This window comes from Papio anubis, chromosome 1 (genome assembly GCF_008728515.1).
Source record: "Papio anubis isolate 15944 chromosome 1, Panubis1.0, whole genome shotgun sequence".
Taxonomy (NCBI): domain Eukaryota; kingdom Metazoa; phylum Chordata; class Mammalia; order Primates; family Cercopithecidae; genus Papio; species Papio anubis.
Window position 1 is genome coordinate 21419958 of NC_044976.1, and position 6000 is coordinate 21425957.

A 6000-nucleotide genomic window follows, 5' to 3' on the forward strand; every position below is an offset into this window, starting at 1 on the left:
ACTATTGCTGAGTTGTTTTATTTTCATGTATTATTATTTTTGTTTCAACAAATGTGATAACTGAGGCTCAAAATGGGGGAGACCTTCTCAAAATCACAAAGCAAGTCATCCTTGAATTGGTGGCTTCTCTCCTCCTGCCCCAGGACCTAAGCAAAAAAAAAAAAAAAAAAAAAAAAAGGCCGTCGCGGTGGCTCACGCCTGTAATCCCAGCACTTTGGGAGGTCGAGGCAGGTGGATTACGAGGTCAGGAGATCCAGACCATCCTGGCTAACAAGGTGAAACCCCGTCTCTACCAAAAATACAAAATATTAGTGGGGCATGGTGGCAGGCGCCTATCGTCCCAGCTACTTGGGAGGCTGAGGCAGGAGAATGGTGTGAACCCGGGAGCTGGAGGTTGCAGTGAGCTGAGATCGGGTGCCACTGCACTCCAGCCTGGGGGACAGAGTGTGAGACTCTGTCTCAAAAAAAAAAAAAAAGAAGAAGAAGCTTCCCCCTTTTTACCCCTCAGCCTCTTCCCGATTGGACCAGCTGTGAGCACCACAGAATTAAACTTCAAATATTCTAAAGCAGCTCCAAAAACATTTCCTCCCACGTGGAGAAAGATCATCATTTGAGAAAGATGCTAAATCGCGTTAATTATATTTCTTTCGAAGGCAAGACGTGCCCATCTGCTTTCGTGGTAGGGGGTGTGGATGCGTGCTGAGCACAAATACAAATCAACCCCAATACAAACACAATTAGCAGGTCTACGCCTGCCTCGCAATCTTGAAAAAACAGGAGCACAGTGCCCATGGGGTGGGTGGCAGGTCAGCTCCTGGGCTCCTCTTGAACCTGGGTTCTCACTGGAGCATGCTGGGGCCGCAGCGGGTACTGACTGTTAACAATGGGGGCTGGGGAGTGGAGAGCACAGTGCTATACTGGGGAGAGGCTGCGAGAGTGGGGGCCCCAGCTAGGACAGTGCTGGCCCCATGCAACAGCAAGGCTGTAAAAGTCACAGCAGCACTGGAACCCAATGGAAGCCGCTGGAACTTTCCAATGAAAGTTTTGGGTTTTCGTAGAAGAAAAAGTATACGTGCTAAATCAGACAGCTCTAGATTCAGACTCTGGCCCTGGCGAGCTATGTGACTTCGGGCAAGATATGTTACCCTCGCTGGAATTTCCTCTTCCGTAAGATGGGGATAGTCATACCTACTTCGTTCAGGGGTGGAGAGATGATATGCGTACAGCTCTTGAGGCCAGGCATAATTAAATGCTTAATATTTGGCTCTTGTTATTGTTATTTTAAAATTATTATTATTATTATTTGAGACAGAGTCTCACTCTTTTACCTCGGCTGGAGTGCAGTGGCACGATCTCGGCTCACTGCAACCTCCACCCCCCAGGTTCAAGTGATTCTCCTGCCTCAGACTCCCCAGTAGCTGGGACTACAGGCACCCGCCGCCACGCCCTTTTTGTATTTTTAGTAGAGATGGAGTTTCACCATGTTGGCCAGGCTGGTCTCGAACGCCTGACCTCAGGTGATCCACCCTCCTCAGCCTCCCAAAGTGCTGGGATTGCAGGCATGAGCCACTGCGCCCGTCTTGCCTCTTGTTACTGTTTTGTGTTTGTATCCACCCATCCATTCCTGAAAAGCCTAGAGTTGACCCTGCATGGTCTTTCTGTCTCCTTTCTTGCTTCTGAGGCAGGAAGAATGCACAGAAGAGATGAGGCAATTTGTACAAAGGACAACTGTGTCTGTGTCCCAGAAGGAAATCTACACAACCTTGAGTAAGCACCTTCACGCTCTTGGGACTCAGTTTCCCCATTTATAACACAAGGTCTAGAGGACATTTCAGCTCTGACCACCTGGTGGGCGTTTTGGTTTGGTTTGGTTTTAAGAGACAGGTCTCTTTCTGTCACCCAGGCTGGAGTGCAGTGGCGCAATCACGGCTCACTCCTGGACTCAAGAGATCCTCTTACCTCAGCCTCCTAAGTAGCTGGGATTGCAGGCGTGAGCCACTGTGCCTGGCTCACTTGGTGTTTTACGCATAATGACAGCACCAAGTTTGTCCTGCTGGGCTGCCTGCAGAGCTTATGTTGAGGGGGTGATGGGGGGACAGCAGATCAGGGAGGAGAGACCCCCTCAACACTTGCTTATCACTTAGAAGAGGGTGACTGGGACCATTTAGGGCTGGGCTGAGGATGAGGGTGATTCTCTGGCAAAGAAAAAGACTTGGTGTGTGCTAGGCAGCGTCCAGAAACCGATGTGACCATCGATGATGATGGCAGCTCCTATTTTTTGAAACCCACTCGGTGCCAGGCTATGTAGGGCATTTTACATATTTAAGATCTTCATTCTTGTAACACTGCTAGAAAGAAATGCCCCCTTTTAAAAGATGAGGAAACAGATTTAGAGAGGTTAAGTCTCTCAGCTAAAATGGCAGGAATGGGATTCGAACCCAGGAAGATCTGGCATCAAAGTCCTGTGCTTTCCGAGACACCACTAGTTGGGAATTGCTGAAGATGGAGGAAGATAAGTCAACACGTACATATTTCCTCCCATATGTAAAGCAGGCAGACACTATGCTTATTTTGTCTAAACATTACAGCAATCTCATGAGATAGGTATTGATGTTCCCATTTTATAGATGGGCAGGCTGAGGTTCACTGAGGCTAAGAATTAGAGTCATGGAATAGCAGCAGGGCTAGTTGGGGATTCCGAACCTGCTTTTATGCTGTGGACCCCTTTGGCAATCTGGTAAAATCTGTGGACTCCTCGCCACCACACCTAGCTGGGGTTACAGGCATGCACCAAAACACCTAGCTAGTTCTTGTGTTTTTCTGTAGAGATGGAGTTTCACCATGTTGGCCAGGCTGGTCTCAAACTCCTGAGGTCAAGGGATCCTCCTGCCTCTGCCTCCAAAAGTGCTGGGATTACAGGCGTGAGCCACCATGCCCAGCCTTTAATTTATTTTTAAAATTTCAACTTTTATTTTAGATTCAAGGGGTAAAATGTGTAGGTTTGTTGCATGAGTATATTGGGTGATGCTGAGATTCAGGATATGAGTGATTCCATCACCCAGGTACTGAGCATAGTACCCAGTAGGCAGTTTTTCAACCCTTGCCCCTCCTTTCCTCCCTGCTCTGGGAGTCCCCAGTCTCTATTGTTCCCATCTTTATGTCCATGTGTACTCAGTGCTTAGCTGCGATTTATAAGTGAGAACATTTCATATTTGGTTTTCTGCTTCTGTGTTAATCACTTAGGATAATGGCTTCCAGCTGCATCCATGTTGCTGCAAAAGTAATGATTTTGTCTTTTTTTTTTTGAGAGGGAGTCTCCCTCTGTTGCCCAGGTTGAAATGAAGTGCAGTGGTGCAATCTTGGCTCACTGCAACCTCTGCCTCCTGGGTTTAAGCTACTCTCCTGCCTCAGCCTCCTCAAGTAGCTGGGACTACAGGAGCGCGTCACCACTCCAGCTAATTTTTTTTTGTATTTTTAGTAGAGACAAGGTTTCACCATGTTGGCCAGGCTGGCCTCGAACTCTTGACCTCAGGTGATCTGCCTGCCTCGGCCTCCCAAGGTGTTGGGATTACAGGCATGAGCCACCATGCCCAGCCGTGTTTTCTTTATCCAATCCATTGAAGGGCATCTAGGTTGATTCCATGTCTTTGCTATTACGTTTTTTTTTGTTTGTTTCTTTTTTTTGAGACCTAATCTCACTCTGTCGCCCAGGCTGGAGTGCAGTGGCACAATCTCGGCTCACTGCAAGCTCCGCCTCTCAGGTTCACGCCATTCTCCTGCCTCAGCCTCCCGAGTAGCTGGGACTACAGGCACCCGCCACCATGCCCGGCTAATTTTTTGTATTTTTAGTAGAGAAGGGGTTTCACCATGTTAGCCAGGATGGTCTCGATCTCCTGACCTCGTGATCCACCCGCCTTGGCCTCCCAAAGTACTGGGATTACAGACGTGAGCCACCGTGCCCGACCATCTTTGCTGTTATGAATAGTACTGTGATGAACACACAAGTGCACATGTCTCTTTGGTAGAATAATTTATTTTCCTTTGGGTACATACCCAGTAATGGGATTGCTGTGTTGAATGGTAGTTATATATATGTATTTTTTGAGATGGAGTCTCGCTCTGTTGCCCAGGCTGGAGTGCAGTGGTGTGATCATAGCTCACTACAATCTTCACCTCCTGGGTTCAAGCAATTCTCCTGTCTCAGCCTCCTGAACAGCTGGGACTATAGGTGTGCACTACCATGCCTGGCTAATTTTTATATTTTTTTGTAGAGATGGAGTTTCACCATGTCGGCTAGGCTGGTCTGGAACTCCGGACCTCAAGTGATCCACCCACCTTGGCCTCCCAAAGTGCTGGGATTACAGTCATGAGACACCATGCCCAGCGGCAGTGCTATTTTTAAGAACATGTTTTAAAATGCGTAAAATAAAATACGTAGAATTGCTAAGGAAACCAGTTATAAGGAAATATAGTTGTCAAAATATGTATGTATATTTAAACCCTGACAAATCCATGACATAATAACAAAAGTGCTGCTTTATTAACACATTACATAACAAGATCTAGCGGCTGGTCTAATAACCACTCTAATTTCAAAGTAGTGATGAGAAAACATAAAATATGTTTTCTGTGATAACCATAAAGTGATACAAAAATATCTATGATTTTTCATGGGTATGAAAGCCACAGAAATTACTAATAATAAGTGGTTTATAACCTCCATTCATAATTGAAGTGACGCTAACTTTCAAATACATGATGATGAGAACACAGATGTAATTAATTTTTTCCCTATCCAGGCTCCACCTGAATTCTGTCCATGGAACTATTGTGGGGGTTCATGAGCCCAGCTTAATACTCCTTCCTAGACTGTAACTGTGTTCACTAGATTGAACTATTTTATTTATTTAAATTATTATTATTTTTATTTTATTATTATTTTTTGAGACGAAGTCTCGCTCTTGTCCCCCCAGGCTGGAGTGTGATGGCACGATCTCGGCTCACTGCAACCTCCGCCTCCCGGGTTCAAGTGATTCTCCTGCCTCAGTCCCCCCGAGTAGCTGGGATTACAGGCTCCTGCCACCACACCTGGCTAATTTTTGTATTTTTAGTAGAGACGGGGTTTCACCATGTTGGCCAGGCTGGTCTAGAACTCCTGACAGGTGATCCACCCGCTTCGGCCTCCCAAAGTGCTGGGATTACAGGCGTGAGCCACCGTGCCTGGCCTATTATTATTATTTTTTTTTAGTTTTTGAGACTGGGTTTGGCTCTGTTGCCCAGGCTGGAGTGCAGTGGCGCAGGCGCAATCTCAGCTCGCTGCAACCTCTGCCTCCTGAGTTCAAGCAAGCAATTCTCCCACCTCAGCCTCTGGAGTAGCTGGGACTACAGACGCGTACCACCACGGCCAGCGAATTTTTGTTTTTGTTTTTGTTTTTTTTTAGACGGAGCCTCACACTGTCACCCAGGCTGGAGTGCAGTGGCGTGATCTCAGCTCACTGCAATGTCTGCCTCCCAGGTTCAAGGGATTCTCGTGCCTCAGCCTCCCAAGTGGCTGGGATTACAGGGGCCTGCCACCCTGCCTGGCTAATTTTTGTATTTTTAGTAGAGACAGGATTTCGCCATGTTGGTCAGGCTGGTCTCAAACACCTGACCTCAGGTGATCCACCCACTTCCGTCTCCCAAAGTGCTGGGATTACAAGCATGAGCCCCTGTGCCCGGCCAATTTTTGTATTTTTAGTAGAGACAGGGTTTCACCATGTTGGCCAAGCTGGTCTAGAACTCCTGGGCTCAGGCAATCCGCCCGCCTCAGCTTCCCAAAGTGCTGGGATTACAGGCGTGAGCCACTGCACCTGGCCTGAACTATATTAGAAATGAGACTTTGTTGTGCTTTGGTAACCTCCCGATGGCTTGTTTCATTGAAGACTGAATGACCAAATGTGTGATGCTCTCCAGCTCCACTGTACACACCTGGGGAAGGAAGCCTTGTGTTTGGATGACCCA